This window comes from Delphinapterus leucas, chromosome 2, assembly GCF_059928025.1.
Source record: "Delphinapterus leucas isolate spDelLeu-1000000601 "Yukka" chromosome 2, BTC_Dleu_Yukka2, whole genome shotgun sequence".
Classification (NCBI taxonomy): domain Eukaryota; kingdom Metazoa; phylum Chordata; class Mammalia; order Artiodactyla; family Monodontidae; genus Delphinapterus; species Delphinapterus leucas.
The window spans coordinates 57,165,090-57,183,808 of NC_143130.1; the positions used below are offsets into that span (position 1 = coordinate 57,165,090).

General features: G+C 41.9%; 1 protein-coding gene across 1 annotated transcript in view; it reads left to right on the forward strand.

The window, feature by feature from the left end:
* The window catches only part of ATP10A (ATPase phospholipid transporting 10A (putative)), a 174,647-nt gene that overhangs the window by 95,126 nt on the left and 60,802 nt on the right, over positions 1 to 18,719 (forward strand). The gene's annotated exons all lie outside the window — the stretch shown is intronic.

Sequence of the window (18,719 nt, forward strand, 5' to 3'; positions counted from 1 at the left end):
TTATTCCTAGGTATTTTATTCTTTTTGTTGTAATGGTAAATAGTGTTTCCTAAATTTCTCTTTCAGATTTTTCATCATTAGTGTATAGGAGTGCAAGAGATTTCTGTGCATTAATTTTGTATCCTGCAACTTTACCAAATTCATTGATTAGCTCTAGTAGTAGTCTGGTGGCATCTTTAGGATTCTCTATGTATAGTATAATGTCATCTGCAAACAGTGACAGTTTTACTTCTTCTTTTCCAATTTGTATTCCTTTTATTTCTTTTTCTTCTCTGATTGTCGTGGCTAGGACTTCCAAAGCTATGTTGAATAATAGTGGTGAGAGTGGACATCCTTGTCTTGTTCCTGATCTTAGAGGAAATGCTTTCAGTTTTTCACAACTGAGAATGATGTTTGCTGTGGGTTTTTCATATATGGTCTTTATTATGTTGAGGTAGGTTCCCTCTATGCACACTTTCTGGAGAGTTTTTATCATAAATGGGTGTTGAATTTTGTCAAAAGCTTTTTCTGCATCTACTGAGATGATCATATGGTTTTTATTCTTCAACTTGTTAATATGGTGTATCACATTGATTTATTTGCATATATTGAAGAATCCTTGCATCCCTGGGAAAAATCCCACTTGATCATGGTGTATGATCCTTTTAATATGTTGTTGGTTTCTGTTTGCTAGTATTTTGTTACGATTTTTGCATCTATGTTCATCAGTGATATTGGTCTGTAATTTTCTTTTTTTGTAGTATCTTTGTCTGGTTTTGGTATCAGGGTGATGGTGGCCTCATAGAATGAGTTTGGCTGTGTTCCTTCCTCTGCAATTTTTTGAAAGAGTTTGAGAAGGACGGGTGTTAGCTCTTCTCTAAATGTTTGATAGAATTTTCCTGTGAAGTCATTGGGCCCTGGGCTTTTGTTTGTTGGAAGATTTTTAATCACAGTTTCAGTTTCATTACTTGTGATTGGTCTGTTCATATTTTCTATTTCTTCCTGGTTCATTCGTGGAAGGTTATACCTTTCTAATGATTTGTCTATCCCTTCCAGGTTGTCCATTTTATTGGCATAGAGTTGCATGTAGTAGTCTCTTAGGATGCTTTGTATTTCTGCAGTGTCTGTTGTAACTTCTTTTTTATTATTATTATGTTTAAACAGGATATTTTTATTTTTTTAATTTATTTATTTTAGTTTTGGCTGTGTTGGGTCTTCATTGCTGTTCGCGGATTTTCTATTGTTGTGGCGAGTGAGGGCTACTCTTTGTTGGAGTGCACAGGCTTCTCATTATGGTGGCCTCTCCCGTTGTGGAGCATGGGCTCTAGGCGTGCAGTATGTGTGGCGCACGGGCTCAGTAGTTGTGGCGTACAGGCTTTGTTGCTCTGCTGCATGTGGGATCTTCCCGGACCAGGGCTTGAACCCACGTCCCCTGCATTGACAGGCGGATTCCCAACTACTGTGCCACCAGGGACGCCCTGTAACTTCCTTTTCATTTCTAATTTTAATGATCTGAGTCCTCTCGCTCTTTTTCTTGATGAGTCTGGCTAGTGGTTTATCAATTTTGTTTATCTTCTCAAAGAACCAGCTTTTAGTTTTATTGATCTTTGCTATTGTTTTCTTTGTTTCTATTTCATTTATTTCTGCTCTGATCTTTCTGACTTCTTTCCTTCTACTAACTTTGTGTTTTGTTTGTTCTTTCTCCAGTTCTTTTAGGTGTAAGGTTAGATTGTTTATTTGAGATGTTTGTTGTTTTTGAGGTAGGATTGTATTACTATTAAATTCCCTCTTAGAACTGCTTTTGCTGCATCCCTTGGGTTTTGGGTCATCATGTTTTCGTTGTCATTTGTCTTTAGGTATTTTTTGATTTCCTCTTTGATTTCTTCAGTGATCTCTTGGTTATTTGATAATGTATTGTTTAGCCTCCATGTTTTTGTGTTTTTTACATTTTTTTCCCTGTAATTCATTTCTAATCTCATCATATTGTGGTCAGAAAAGATACTTAATATGATTTCAATTTTCTTAAATTTACTAAGGCTTAATTTGTGACCCAAAATGTGATCTATCCTGGAGACTGTTCCATGCGCACTTGAGAAGAAAGTGTAATCTGCTGGTTTTGGATGGAATGTCCTGTAAATATAAATTAAATCTAACTGGTCTATTGTGTCACTTAAAGCTTGTGTTTCCTTATTAATTTTCTGTTTGGTTGATCTATCCATTGGTGTAAGTGAGGTGTTAAAGTTCCCCACTATTACTGTGTTACTGTCGATTTCCTCTTTTATAGCTGTTAGCAGTTGCGTTATGTATTGAGGTGCTCCTGTGTTGGGTGTATATATATTTATAATTGTTATATCTTCTTCTTGGATTGATCCTTTGATTATTTTGTAGTGTCCTGCCTTGTCTCTTGTAACATTCTGTATTTTAAAGTCTACTTTATCTGATATGAGTATTGCTACTCCAGCTTTCTTTCTTTTTTTTTTTTTTTTTTGCGGTATGTGGGCCTCTCCCATTGCGGAGCACAGGCTCCAGACGTGCAGGCTCAGCGGCCATGGCTCACGGGTCTAGCCGCTCTGCAGCATGTGGGATCTTCCCGGACCGGGGCATGAACCCGTGTCCCCTGCATCGACAGGCAGACTCTCAACCACTGCGCCACCAGGGAAGCCCCCAGCTTTCTTTTGATTTCCATTTGCATGGAATATCTTTTTCCATCCCCTCACTTTCAGTCCGTATGTGTCTGTATGTCTGAAGTGGGTCTCTTGTAGACAGCATATATATGGATCTTGTTTTCGTATCCATTAAGCCAGCCTGTGTCTTTTGGTTGGAGCATTTAATCCATTCATGTTTAAGGTAATTATCGATATGTATGTTCCTATTACCATTTTCTTAATTGTGTTGGGTTTGTTTTTGTAGGTCCTTTTCTTCTCTTGTGTTTCCCACTTAGAGAAGTTCCTTTAGCGTTTTTTGTAGAGCTGGTTTGGTGGTGCTGAATTCTCTTAGCTTTTGCTTGTCTGTAAACCTTTTGATTTCTCCATTGAATCTGAATGAGATCCTTGCTGGGTAGAGTGATCTTGGTTGTAGGTTCTTCCCTTTCATCACTTTAAGTATATCATGCCACTCCCTTCTGGCTTGTAGAGTTGCTTCTGAGAAATCAGCTGTTAGCCTTCTGGGAGTTCCCTTGTATGTTATTTGTCGTTTTTCCCTTGCTGCTTTCAATAATTTTTCTATGTCTTTAATTTTTGCCAATTTGAATACTATGTGTTTCGGCATGTTTCTCCTTGGGTTTATCCTGTATGGGACTCTCTGCGCTTCCTGGACTTGGGTGGCTATTTCATTTCCCATGTTAGGGAAGTTTTCGACTATAATCTCTTCAAATATTTTCTTGGATCCTTTCTCTCTCTCTTCTCCTTCTGGTACCCCTATAATGCAAATGTTGTTGCGTTTAATGTTGTCTCAGAGGTCTCTTAGGCTGTCTTCATTTCTTTTTTCTTTATTCTGTTCCGCAGCAGTGAATTCCACCATTCTGTCTTCCAGGTCACTTATCCGTTCTTTTGCCTCAGTTATTCTGCATTGATTCCTTCCAGTGTGTTTTCATTTTTCATTTCAGTTATTGTGTGTTTATCTCTGTTTGTTTGTTCTTTAATTCTTCTAGATCTTTTTTAAACATTTCTTGCATCATCTCGATCTTTGCCTCCATTCTTTTTCCAAGGCTCTGGATCATATTCACTATCATTATTCTGAATTCTTTTTGTGAAAGGTTGCCTATCTCCACTTCATTTAGTTGTTTTTGTGGGGTTTTTTCTTGTTCCTTCATGTGTTACATTAGCCCTCTGCCTTTTCATCTTGTCTGTCTTTCTGTGAATGTGGTTTTTGTTCCACAGGCTGCAGGATTGTAGTTCTTCCTGCTTCTGCTGTCTGCTCTCTGGTGGATTAGTTTATCTAAGAGGCTTGTGTAAGTTTCCTGATGGGAGGGACTGGTGGTGGGTAGAGCTGGCTGTTGCTCTAGTGGGCAGAGCTCAGTAAAACTATAATCTGCTTGTCTGCTGATGGGTGGGGCTGGGTTCCCTCCATGTGGTTGTTTGGCCTGAGGCAACCCAACACTGGAGCCTTCCTGGGCTCTTTGGTGGGGCTAATGGTGGACTCTGGGAGCACTCACGCCAAGGAGTACTTCCCAGAATTTCTGCTGCCAGTGTCCTTGTCCTCATGGTGAGACAGAGCCACCCCCCGCCTCTGGAGGCGACCCTCCAACAATAGCAGGTAGGTCTGGTTCAGTCTCCTGTGTGGTCACTCAACCTTCCCCTGGGTCCCACTGTACACACCACTTTGTGTGTGCCCCCCAAGAGTGGAGCCTCTGTTTCCCCCAGTCCTGTCAAAGTCCTGTAATGAAATCCCGCTATCCTTCAAAGTCTGATTCTCTAGAAATTCCTCCTCCCGTTGCCGGACCCCCAGGTTGGGAAGCCTGACATGGGACTCAGAACCTTCACTCCAGTGGGTGGACTTCTGTGGTATAAGTGTTCTCCAATGTGTGAGTCACCCACCCAGCAGTTATGGGATTTGATTTTCTTGTGATTGCACCCCTCCTACCATCTCATTGTGGCTTCTCCTTTGTCTTTGGATGTGTTTTATCTTTTTTGGTGAGTTCCAGTGTCTTCCTGTTAATGGTTGTTCAGCAGTTAGTTGTGATTCCAGTGCTCTTGCAAGAGGGAGTGAGAGCACGTCCTTCTACTCTGCCATCATGAACCAATCTCTGATTTTTTTCTAATACCATACCAACCTTGAATGTTTGGACTACAACCACTTTCCTAATGTATTATCTTTTAATATATACTGTTGGGCTTAGTTTGCTAATGTTTTGTTAAGAATATTTGCATAGTAAGATAGGCTTGTAATTTTCTGTTTTCATAATGTGTTTGTTGGGTTTCAGTATCAAGTTGATGTTGGCTTCAGAAAATAAGTTGGAAAGTGTTTGTCCTTATCGCTGAACAGTTTTCATCAGTGAGTGTTATTACTTCCTCAGATTTTGCTAAAATTCACTGGTGAAATCATCTGAATCTGAAGTTTTCTTTGTGGAAGATTTAAATATCTTTCAATTCATTAATATGTAAATAACTAGAATGTTTATTTTTCTACTATAAATTTTAGTATTTTGTATTTCTCTAATAATCTGTTCTTTTCATTTAAGTTTCAAACTTATTGGCATACAGTTATACATATAATACCTTTAAACTTTTTGATGCCTGTAGGATCTATAGTGAAAACCTCTTCTTTATTCCTGTTATTTGTAATTTATACTCATTCTTTTCAAACTTAGTCTTTCTGGGGTGGGTTAGTTATGATATTTGTACTTTTATTTTTTTCTATTATGTTTAATATAGCCTTCCTTTAACTTTCTTTAGATTTCATTTACTGTTTTCTAATTTTTGAGGTGGATGCTTATCTTGTTATTTCAGCTTTTAATACTTTTAATATATGCAAATAGGCTCTTAATTTCCCTGAAAGGAAGCAATATCCCACAAGTTTTGATACATAACGTATTTAATAGTATTTAGGTAAATACATGTCTTAATTTCTCTTGTGACTTTTTTCTTTGACCAATTGATTATTTAGAATTATATTCCATAATTTCAAAGCAAGTAGTCTTTTTAAAAATCATTTTCTTATGTATTCTGGTTTATTTGAATTCTATGTTCACTTTTTTGAGATTTGTTACTTGCTTTATGGCTCAGAAAGTGGTTAATGTTTGTAAATTTTGTGTCTGCACTTGAAAAGGATGTTCTACAGTTGTTGAGTGCAGTGTTTTATATTTATTTATTTATTTATTTATTGGCTGTGTTGGGTCTTCATTCTGGTGTTCAGACTTCTCTTGTTGCAGAGCATGGGCTCCAGGTGCAAGGGCTTCAGAAGTTGTGGCACATGTGCTTAGTTGCTCCATGGCATGTGGGATCTTCCTGGACCAGGGATCAAACCCATGTCCCCTGCATTGGCAAGCAGATTCTTAACCACTGAGCCACCAGGAAAGTCCGAGTGCAGTGTTTTATATATATATATATATATATACCTATTCAGTTAAGTTTGTTAATAGTGCTGTTCAAATTTTCTGTACCTTCTGGGTTTTTGACTGTCCTGTCAAATACTGAGAAAGGATTGTTAAAATCCCCCTATTAAGATTGTGGCTTTGTTTTGAAGTTATGTTATTTACAGTTATTTTTATTTTCTTATGGATTGAACTTTTTATCATTTTGAGTTAACCCTTTTTATATGTAGATATGCTTTTTGATTCAAAATCACCTAGTCTAAGATTAATACAGGTACACTAGCTTTCTTTTTGTTACTCTTTGTCAGATATATTTTTCATCCTTTCACATTGTTTTCCGGTATCTGTATTTTTCTTACAAATACCATATTGTTGAGTATTTAATAAAATTCATTCTGACAATCTTTATGTTTTCCCTAAAAGATTTTACATGATTCACTTTTAATGTTACTGTTGGGAAGTATATTTGAGTGTGAAGATTCCATCTTTTATTTGTTCTGCCTGGACCATTTTCCCTTTTTCCTCCATTTTCGCCTGCTTTTAGATTAATTGAGAGGTTTGTTTATTTATTTTTGCGTGCCACATGGCTTGCAGAATCTTAGTTCTCTGCCCAGGGATCGAACCTGGGCCCTTGACAGTGAAAGCTCCGAGTCCTAACCACTGGACAGACAGGGAATTCCCAATTGAGCGTTTTATTTTTCTTTCTCCAGTTGGGTTGGAAGTTATACATTCCTTTACTCTTATATTAGTGGTTGTATTAGAGATTACAGCATGCATCTTTGACTTATCAGTATTTAATAAATATGAATTGATTTTTATCCTTTCCCTGGACAATGCAAGGACTTTTTCTTTTAACATCTTTTTATTCTCTCTTAACTTATATGCTCTTATAGGTATGTGTTATAATTATAACTGTTTATAAATCCCCTGAGACGTAATTATTATTGTTTAATACAGTCACCATGTATTTACATTTGCCCTCACATTTACCTTTTTGTTGCTCTTCATTCTTTCCTGCATCTGAACCAGGGCCATTTTTCCTTCTCTTTGAAGAGCACTATTTAGATTTTCTTTAGTTCTAGCCTGCCAGTGACACTCTCAGTTTCCTTTTAAGATTTTATCTTCTTTGGTCTTCAGCATTTTAGTGTCGTGTGCCTAGGTATAATCTCCCTTTACCTATTTAAGGTTTATGGATCTGTGGTTTGGTGCTTTTAATCAGATTTACTAAATTCTCAGCTATTATTTCTTCAAATATTCCTCCTGCATAATTCATTCCCTCCTTCCCAATGACAAATATGTCAGCCTTTCCCCCTCTCTCCTCTGTGTCTCTTACCCTGTCTTCTGTTAGCTTTCAACCTCTAGTCTCCCAATGCCTTATTCTATTTTTTTTCTAACTTTTCTTCTAGTGTAATAATTTTCTCTTCAGCTTTACCAAATCTTCCATTGAACCAGTCATCAAGCTTGTAATTTTTTTTTTCAGGTCTAGTTCGTTTTTTGTTTGTTTAACTTTTATTGAAATATAGTTGATTTACAATGTTGTGTTAGTTTCAGGTATACAGCAAAGAGATTCAGTTATACATACATATATATATATACACACACGTATATTCTTTTTAGATTCTTTTCCATTATAGGTTATTACATGATATTGAGTATAGTTCCCTGTCCCTGTCCTTGTTGGTTATCTATTTTATATATAGTAGTGTGTATATTTTAATCCCAAACTCCTAATTTGTCCCCCCCTTTCCCCTTTGGTAACCATAAGTTTGTTTTCTTTGTCTGTGAGTCTCTTTCTGTTTTGTAAACAAGTTCATTTGTATCATTTTTTTAGATTCCATTTATAAGTGGTATCATGTAGTATTTGTCTTTCTCTGTCTGACTTACTTCACTTAGTATGATAATCTCCAGGTCCCTCCACGTTGCTGCAAATGGCGTTATTTCATTTCATTCTTTGTAATATTCCGTTGTATGTATGTACCACATCTGCTTTATCCATTCATCTGTTTGTGGACACTTAGGTTGCTTCCATGTCTTGGCTATTGTAAATAGAGTTGCTATGAACATTGGGGCGCATGTATCTTTTTGAATTATGGCTTTCTCCAGATATATACCCAGGAGTGGGATTGCTGGATCATCTGGTAACTATTTTTAGTCTTTTAAGGAACCTCCAAGCTGTTTTCCATAGTAGCTCCACCAATTTACATTCCCACCCACAGTGTAGGAGGGTTCCCTTTTCTCCACATCCTCTCCAGCATTTATTATTTGTAGGCTTTTGATGATGGCCATTCTGGCTGGTATGAGGTGTTCGTTTGTTTAAATCTGTTAGGTCATTTTTTATAGTTTCTAGCTCTTCTAAGTGTCAGTCTGGTCAATCTTGTCTTTAGCTTCAGGATCATCGCAAGCATGATAATTTAAAGTCCCTATAAGCCTGATCCTATTCTTATTTTTGTTGGTTCTTATTGTATGATACCTTATCTTGTGTTGTGCTTGGTTATCTCTGAGTATGTGTCTGACATTGTACTTGGAAATTTATTTCTTATAAATAATTTGAGGACTAGGATTATATGTTTTTTTTTTTTATTAAGTGAGGACTTTGTTTTGTTCATTATCTGGGAGTTCCCACAATCTGGAATGACCTTAATCCAGTGCCAGTTCGTGATATTTTCTGGGCCACCCAGTTGACCCTAAGCTGAGGAGCAGTTTGCACAAAGGCTCACTCTTACTTCTGGTTCACTGCCAGGCCCCAGTGAGTTCTATGGTAGCAGAATAATAGCCCCTCACTTTCGCCCATGTCTTAATCCCCTGGACCGGGGAATATGTTGTGTTACATGACAAGGGGAAATTAAAGTTGAAAATGGAATTCAGGTGGTTAATCGGCTGTCCCTGAGGTGGGGATAATACCACTAATTATCCTGAACTATTGAGGCGGTCTCCTAGTAATTACAGGGGCCCGTAGAAGTGAAAGAGGAGGCAGGATAGTGAATGTCAGATGCAGCGCGAGAAAGACTCCATCCCCAGGTGCTGACTTTGAAAATGGGAGGAAGCTGTGAGTGAAGGAATGGGAAGGGCCTCGAGAAGCTGGAAGAGGCAAAGCAGTGGATTTTCTCCTAGAGCCTTCAGAAGGAACACAGCAACATAGCCCTCTAGATACCTTGGTTGCTCAGTGAGGCCCCTTTCCAACTTTTGACCTCCAGACCTGGAAGATAGCACATGTGTTACAGCAGAGGGAGGAAACTGGCTCAGGTCCTGCACTCACCACTGGTCTCATTAGCTCCACTCATTTCTCTACTATCTCTTTTAGAGACCAGAGACTCCCTGAAGGAAAAAGAGGCCCCAAAGATCTGTCCCAACTCTCCAGATTTTTGTCTTTTCTAGATTTGATTCTACTTCACCTTCTTGTTAAATCTCTGATACCTTTGGGCAGTCGTTTTTAGTATTTTGTCCAGTGTTTCTATTTGCCCCCAGCTGGATGTTTGGTCCAAATTGCCTACCTTTCAAGCTGGGCATTTTTTTTCTCTCTCTTGAATTCCAATGAGTGAACTAGTCTGGTTGCGCTTTAGAATTCTACTTTCCTGCTGCCCTTTTGGTCATTTCCCAGGTTAGTGAAGGGCTCCTTAGCTGACCTCTTTTTGTATCCTCCATCCTGATTTTCTTCTAACACCAGCAGTATGACTCTCTCCTACATGGTTACCCTTGGGAGCTGCCCTCAGAATCCACTTGGTTATAAATGCACCCAGGTTTCAGTTCCCTTCAAGCCACCTTGTGAGAGGTGGGTGCCTTTTTTTCCAGTTGGGCTGTCTGCTCAGTGATCTCCAAAACGGGACAGGTTCACACCCGCTGCCCAGTCTGTGCCTACATGTCACACATCACCTTTGGTGATGAAAGAGGGACTGGAGGCCTGTGGTTGGTGTGAATGAAAAATATCACCTGCTATATCAGTAAAAAAAAAGGATGTTGCAGCCATCAAGCCATCACCTTAGGGACAGTGAGCCCTGAGGGAACTCAGGATGGAAACAGTGTTTGCCTTGAAGCCACTCTCACCCTCACCCCAACAGCCTGCCTGAAGAAACTCAGGATGAGAAAGCACAGGCTACTTGGCCCCAGATAGCTGAGATGCCTGTCAAAGGAATGATTTCAGTGAGCCCAGACTCTTGCATCTTTCCCATACAGAGAAAAGCACCAAATTCCTTAACTTGATATATCTGGTTTTCTTTAATCAACAGTAATCTTTTGATGTTCCGACTACCTGGTCTTTTGTTGCAAAAACTACTATATATCGTGGCCACCCCACCCCACCTGTTCAGAATGGTTCTTCAGTGTTATCTGAGATGCTGTGTCCTGGTCGTGAAGTCCTCAGAATGTACGCGGAATGAAACACAACTCTGAACTTTTAGGTTGTGTATTTTTTTTCAGTTGACATTGGGAAGCAGACAGGCTGGCCTGTCACCTGGCAGAGCAGAGCAGATCAGCAGCGCCGATCCAGACGTGTTTTATGCAGTGGCACTGTGTTGGATTAAGTACAGATTCTTTAAGAGGGCTATTTTAAAGAATGGCCCTCATTTAGGTTTCGAAGTTGGTTTTCTATAAAAACAACTCTATTGCTTAACTGTCTGAAAGCATAGCCAGCCCTTAGATACTCTTTACACTTTTGATTTTTTAAAAAAAATGGCACCTTTGCTGGCAGTCACAGCCTACAGAGGCAGCATGGAGCATTTGTAGTGAGAGGGAAAGAAAGCCTTTTAATTTTGAGAATTCAGGCTCAAACCCAGCACTCTGAGCCTTTGTACTTGGCCACCATCTAAACTAAAGCTTTGAGGCTTTTTGACTGTGAACCAGCAAGGTGACAAGGGAACAAAGGAGGAAAAGGTAGGGAAGGAAGGGAGGGCTGGCTTGTGCATTTTTAAGTCAGATTTAACAAATGAAAGCCTGGCTTTCTACCTTCACACAAAAGGAAGTCTAGTGCAGGTACTTGTGGCAGGAAAATTTGCAATTGGAAAAAGAAGGCCTCAGCCCAGACACCCCTCGATCAGGTCTCTATCAGCTGTCAAAGACGCTGAGGTTCGGAAGCCTTCTGTGAGGCCCGCTGAGGCCCTGATGCCTGTCTGCTGTCCCTGTCAGCTTTGTTTCCCTGGAGACACTGATGGATCAGGAGCCGGTGTGGCACTCAGAAAAATCGCCACATTCTGGACTGCCTGCCATCCAGGGCCCTGTCACCAGCTGCTGTGCCAGCCTCCTTATGCACTTATGAATCTAGGACGTGTTAAATGATAGTCAAACTCCTGCAATTGTAGATTAGTTACTTAAATGTGTTTTGTGTTCATTTCTATTCTATTTCTGTTTGTATTGGGCATAAACTCCCAGTGTTACACTGAACTATGAAACCAATTGGAGAGAAGATTCTTTGGTTGAAGACTCCTTATACATTTGGCTTCTCCTGCCCCCAGGACCAGAGTGCCTTTGGTTTCATTCAGGTTTTTAGTTATTTAATAAAATCTGATTGATCAGGGGACACCCTGCCATGAGCCAGGGAACACCGTGGTAGATGATTTCTTTCCCATTTCAGGGTAACTGACTGAAAATATTGATTTGGCAATCTAATCTTTGCAGTAAATAAGTAAATTCATTCATTCATTCCCTCATTCAGTATTGGGCCGTCTGCCCTCTTTTGAATGCCCACAGCACTGACAGGCGTGTCGTAAATACAAATTGTACTAAAAATGGAAAATAAGAGTTGGGGTAGTTATTCCATGCATTTGGGTTAAATGTTTTGCCTAAATTAATGCAGGTATTGTTCACCCATCATCAATAAATAAGCAGCCAAATTAGAGGCGATGAAGAAATCATTTGATATTGCTACCCTCATACTTGTAAAAGAGGAACTGTGCTTTCTGGAACACAGAGAGGCCCTACCGGGCCCCCTGGCAGCCCCATCTGCCTTAGCATCAGGTGAGGGGTGTCTGGTAATCAAGGGGTCCAGGCCTCCAAGGGCTCAGCACGGAGCTCTGGGTCTATTCGGGAGCTTGTGGTACATGAGATCCTTGAGGAATAAGCATCTGTCACCCCTGGGTCATGTGTGCACCAGACCCTGTGCTGGTCTTGAGGAAACAGAAGTCCTGTCCTCAGAGAATCTGAGGTCTAGGGAAGGAGCAATGTGTGTGGGGGCCATGCAAGCACGGAGTAGCAGTACCCGCCTGCCCAACCTAAGGCAGGGGGCTGTCCACATCCTGCAGTACAGGGGGCAGTTAGCCAGGTGGAGTCAGGTGGGAGGGCAAAGGACGCCATGTGGAAAGGTGTGGGCCTCTCCAGGGCCCCTGAGTGCAGGAACAGGTGCCAGGAGGGATGGGGGCAGCCAACAGGGTCACCTCGGGGCCCCCTGGGCAGAGCCTGGCTGCTGCATGGAGGTGCAGATCTCATTCCATAGTGAAGCAGCCGAAGTAGGGTGATCAGCCTTCAAAGGCCACTGTGGGGCAGTGATGTTGAGGCTGGAGGTGGAGGGGAACCCTGAGTCCCTTGTGTGGAGGAGATTGTGACAGACCACAGGACACAAAGGGCGTCTTCAGGATGGGGGTCCCAGAGGCAGAGAATAGAAGGAGCTCATGCGTGCCCAGGTCTGGCCGCTGGTGCAGGAGGTGGTGTTGCCAGGCTCTGTGGGTCCTCTCACCAGCCTCCTCTGGGACCCAGAGACCAAGACAACACAGCCTCACTCTGAAGTCTCCACAGGGAGATCCAGGTGAGGTTCCTGCTGGCGGCACCTGCTTGTCCCATCAGCAAAGCAGTGTAAACTGGTTTATGTAACATTTTAATTTTTTAAATTATTTTTTAATTTTTAAAATATATTTATTTATTTATTTTTTGCTGCATTGGGTCTTCGTTGCTGTGTGGGCTTTCTCTAGTCGCGGCGAGTGGGGCCTACTCTTCGTTGCGGTGCGGGGGCTTCTCGTTGCGGTGGCTTCTCTTCTTGAGGAGGACGGGCTCTAGGTGTGTGGCCTTCAGTAGTTGTGGCATGTGGGCTCAGTAGTTGTGGCTCGCGGGCTCAGTAGTTGTGGCTTGCGGGCTCTAGAGCGCAGGCTCAGTAGTTGTGGCACACAGGCTTAGTTGCTCCGCAGCATGTGGGATCTTCCTGGACCAGGGCTTGAACCCTTGTCCCCTGTATTGGCAGGCTGATTCTTAACCACTGCACCACCAGGGTAACTTTTTTTTACCACCAGGGTAACACCACCTATGTAACTTTTTTATGATAAAAAATAATGTCTCTTCTTTAATGGACTATAAATGGCCTTTTTCAGACATCGCTGCTTCTGTTTTAGGATGGAGGCAGTCCACTTTTGCTTTTACAGAGTATTTATTAGTCATTCATTTAATGCAGTGGTCCCCAACCCCCAGGCTGTGGACCGGTAATGGTCCAAAGCCTGAACCATCCCCCACCCAACCCCACACTACCCCCATCCGTGGAAAAATTATCTTCCACAAAACCAGTCCCTGGTGCCAAAAGGGTTGGGGACCACTAATTTAATGCAAATGTGAAACACAAGATTGATAACAGAATTTTGCACAGCGAAGGAAACCATAAACAAGATGAAAAGACAACCCTCAGAATGGGAGAAAATATTTGCAAACGAAGCAACAGACAAAAGATTAATCTCCAAAATATACAAACAGCTCGTGGAACTCAATATCAAAAAAACAAACAACCCAATTAAAAAATGGGTGGAAGACCTAAATAGACATTTCACCAAAGAAGACATACAAGAGGCACATGAAAAGATGCTCAACATCACTAATTATTAGAGAAATGCACATCAAAACTGCAGTGAGGTATATCACCTCACACCGGTCAGAATGGCCATCATCAAAAAATCTACAAGCTATAAATGCCGGACAGGGTGTGGAGAAAACGGAACCCTCATACACTGTTGGTGGGAATGTAAATTGATACAACCACTATGGAAAACAGTTTGGAGGTCCCTTAAAAAACTAAAAATAGAACTACCATAGGATGCAGCAATCCCACTACTGGGCATATACCCTGAGAAAACCATAATTCAAAAGGACACATGTACCCCAGTGTTCATTGCAGCAATATTTACAATAGCCAGGTCATGGAAACAACCTAAATGTCCATTGACAGGTGAATGGATAAAGAAGTTGTGGTACATACATACAATGGAATATTACTCAGCCATGAAAAGGAACGTAACTGGGTCATTTGTAGAGATGTAGATGGATCTAGAGACTGTCATACAGAGTGAAGTAAGTCAGAAAGAGAAAAACAAATATCGTATATTAACGCATATATGTGGAATCTAGAAAAATGGTACAGATGAACCTTATTTGTAAGGCAGGAATAGAGACGTAGATGTAGAGCACGGACATGTGGACACAGGAGGGGAAGGAGAGGGTGGGATGAATTGGGAGATCAGGATTGATGTACATACACTACCATGTGTAAAATAGATACCTAGTGGGAACATGCTATAAAGCACAGGAAGCTCAACTTGGTGCTTTGTGATGACCTAAGGGGGTGGGATGGGGGTGGGTGGGAGGGAGGCCCATGAGGAAGGGGATATAGGTATACATATAACTGATTCACTTCATTGTACAGCAGAAACTAACACAACATTGTAAAGCAATTATACTCCAATTTTAAAAAAGAAAAAGAATCTTCCTGGTGAATCAAACATTCATTCAGCGACTGGTCTGGGTACTGCATTCGATACCAGACTCCCCTGTGTGGTTGAACCAGGGACATGGCACCTACGCAGGTAGCTGTTCTACCTGAGAGGGTGCCAAGTGTCAGGAGGATGTGGGAGCTGGGCATCTGTGGAGGGAAGAAGGAGGGACCACAATCTGGGGTGACTTGGCCCACAAGGTTCTCATCTGCCACAGTTTCTAGAGAAATACAAGTTCAAAGGCAGGGGCCAGGGGTCTCCCCTGTGTCACCACCCTGCCTCTTCTTTCCCACCTACCTAATGAGGTCAAATCACTTCATCCAAAGAAGCTTGAGAAATGTTTGCAGCAGAAACCATGTGCATTTTATTGCCAGTAAGGTGCTTGTTTGGATATGTAGGCTCTGCAGTGAATGATGTCAGCTGCACTTGGCCCAAGATGCCAGGTGTGCTGTGGCCAAGCTGCAGACAGAGTGGGCGGCATGGCTGAAGGCCTGCTGGTGTGACGGTGTCCTCGTGGATCATGCTGCTTCTGCAGCGCCTTCCAGTACCAAGGCCATTGCAGGCGGTGGTGGGGGGTAGTTAGAATCACCTCTGCATTCATGGAACTGTGAATTCACAGGGCTCCGGAGATCTTGGAGAGCCAAGTCTAAATGCCAAGAGGTCTGCACTTCTTAATCAGAAGAACTAGGAGTAAATCCCAGGGCTCCTGATTTTTTTACTCCGGTTTTCGGTGAACTGTGCTAACTACATCCAGGGGCATTGCTGAAGATGGGAAGGGGGTACATTTAATTGACGTATGTTTTTGAAAACATTCAAACTTTGACATGTTTGTTTCTTTGGTAATTTCTGTGGAATCAGTTGTACACTTTCTGGCTTATACATACGTTATCTTTCCTTGTTAATGCAAGATAGTCTTGGTGAGGTCGGCGGCTGAGCTGGATGTCTGAGAGGCCAAGGAGCTTCCCTCACTTGCTCCAAGGTCTCTTGACCTTGGGCATGGTCCTTAATTACCCCACATTAAAGGTAGTTTGAAAACCAACCTCATTGTGGTGCTGTGAGCGGTGGTGAACACCACTTAGCAAAATGCCTGGCAGTAGGTGACCTATAAAACATTGTAGCTGTAATTGATGATTATGATATAGATATCGGTACAGAGGTGCCCTCGGGTGAGTTAAGCGTGAGGCTCTCTGTATTTGTGCTGAAATTCCTGGATCTCTGAGCTAGGTGCTACTTGATGATTCATCTGTTTCTTCACAGTCAATTGTCAATGATTGTTTATATTTGCTTTCTTTAAACTTTTTTTTTGTGGTAAAGTACACATAACAACAAAAGTTACAATTTTAACCCTTTTTTGTTGTTTTGTTTTTAGACAGAGTCTCTTTATTGCTTTGAACTTTTCTTTTCTTTTCTTTTCCTTTTTTGGCACGCTGTGCGACTTGCAGGATCTTAGTTCCCTGGCCAGGGATTGAACCTGGGCCCTTGCCAGTGAAAGCACAGAGAGAAAGTTGGAGTCCTAACCACTGGACCACCAGGGAATTCCCCATTTTAATTTTTTTTTAAATGTACAGTTCTGTGACATTAAGTACATTCACATTCTTGTGCAACAGTCACCACCATCCATCTCCAGAACTGTTTCATCTTCCCCAACTTTTTGTCTGCTTTTTCAAAAAATGGATTTAGCATGCTTGGGATGGAAGGGTAGACTGGACCTTCTGTCCATGCTCCGGTACCAGGTCAACAGAAGGTTGGCTGTTGGATGACTTGGGCACGACCTTGAGGCCAGTTTGGCATGAAGGAGATGGGTAGATGATTGGATTGAGTGATGAATAAATATATTTCTTAAATGGGGTTATTAAGAGATTGCCAATTTGGAAACAATCAAGGTAAGTAGAATTTTCTCATCCAAAAGGTGTGCTCTGGACATGAAACCCTTTTTAAATGGGAAACTCAGAGATGGTCTCTGTATTAGTTTGTTAGGACTAGGAGTGGCCCAAACAACAAATTTATTTTCTTACAGTGCTGGAGGCTGCAGAGTCCAAGATCAGGGTGTCTACAGGGCTGCTGTCTTTGAAGCCCCTCTCCTTGGCTTGTAGATGGGTGTCTCTTCCCTTTTTCTTTTCACAGTCTTCCCTCAGTTTGTGTCTGTGTCCAAATTCCCTCTTCTTATAAGTACACCAAGCAGATTGTATGAGGGCTAACCTTGATGATCACATTTTACCTTAATTATCTTTGAAAAGACCCTATGTCCAAATACAGTCACATTCTGAGGTACTGGGGTTTAGGACTTCAACGTATGGATTCTGGGGGTGGCGTAAGGAGACACAGTTTAACCCATAACAGTCTCTAAAAATCCCTCCAGCTCTAAACATCCTCCCCAGTTCCAGACAAAGCAGAGGAGGCCAGGCACCCCATGCCCTGGGGATGCACATTCCCCAAAGGCACATGGTTATTAGTAGAACATTACAAATGCAGCTCTGAAGCCCCAGAGACAGAATGTTCTACCGTTCCTGAGCCATGCACATTACATTTTTCTTAGAGAGAAAGAATCATAAACAGAGACAGAGTATTTTAAGTCTACCCTCCCTGTCTGCCAAGAATAACCCTGGTGTGCTGCAGAACTCCCTCCCTTCATGGCCGTCCTGGGCACTGTATCTGCAGATGTCTGCTCTGGAAAAGTCAGCCAACTGGCTTCAAGAGAAGCACAAGGCTTGAAATAAACACTGCTTCTCCAAGCATAGCCTTACTCTGGAACAGAGCCAGAGGCCATTTCAGTCCACGGAGAGAGGGGCCGATGGCTAATGAAACTTCAGGAAGAGCCTTTTAAAATGGCACTTTCCTTTCAGCTGTTGAATTGAGCTACTACTTATGTAGTGAGTTCTTTTAATGTACATGCTATACGGGAAAACAGTCAGGACAGACTTTTGAGTCATTGCCTTTACAGCCGTATCCTGTCCCAGGGAGGGCATTGTTTCGCTGGAGTAATAGTTATCTGGGTGGGAATCAACAATGTTTATGGTATTCCTTTGATTTTTAACCAGTTGCACTTCTTTTTTTTTTTTTGCGGTACGCTGGCCTCTCACTGTTGTGGCCTCTCCTGTTGCGGAGCACAGGCTCCAGATGCGGAGGCTCAGCGGCCATGGCTCACGGGCCCAGCCGCTCTGCGGCATGTGGGATCTTCTCGGACCGGGGCACGAACCCGTGTCCCCTGCATCGGCAGGCGGACTCTCAACCACTGCGCCACCAGGGAAGCCCCAGTTGCACTTTTTTTGTGACACTATGCTTGCGTGAGGAAAGACAAGTCCTTTTTTTTTCTTTTTTTACCATGTGTGACACTCATGGAGAAAAGAGAGTGGCCAGCCTGATCAAAGCAAGCTGATTTTTAAAAACCCATAAATGTACTCAGTTATTTACACTAAAGACATATTCCCGGTATTTCTCTCCTCCCTCCCTACCACCCCCCTCCTCTCGCCCCTTCCCTCTCCCCACTCCTCATTTCTCCACTCGAGCCAGGCCTTGCTTCATCTATCAGTGCCAAATTCTAAGTGAAGGACTTTCTTTGTGGTGAGCTGTCATTTTTTCATCAAGCAGAATAATAAAGAAATTGGTGGCTGACACATTGATTATTTAACTGTTTTTCCCCAAATATCTGTGAAGAATTTTTAGCGCACATTGAGGAAGTGATATTTTTATTCTAAGTTCCTATTTTCCAGATGGAATCTGCTTCTCTAAATCTGTATAGAAAGTTGGAAGGTGCTGGTCTGTCTCAAGAAACTCACTCATTCCTTCCCGTCACTAGTGGCTTCCCTCTTATACCATATGTGCTTAATTTGCATTAGAGCTACAGTTCTATGGGCTCACTGTCATTCACTGTAAAAACAAAGATGCCCAGGCCAAGTGCTCTGTGTGGTGTGTGTGTGTGTGAGAGAGAGAGACTCTGCACAGGTTACAAGGCAGAGTCCTTCTTCATGGAATGTTCCTGCTGTGGGTGGGAGACAGAGAAGCAAGTGCCTTTTAGATGGACAGGCTGAGCTCAGATCTCT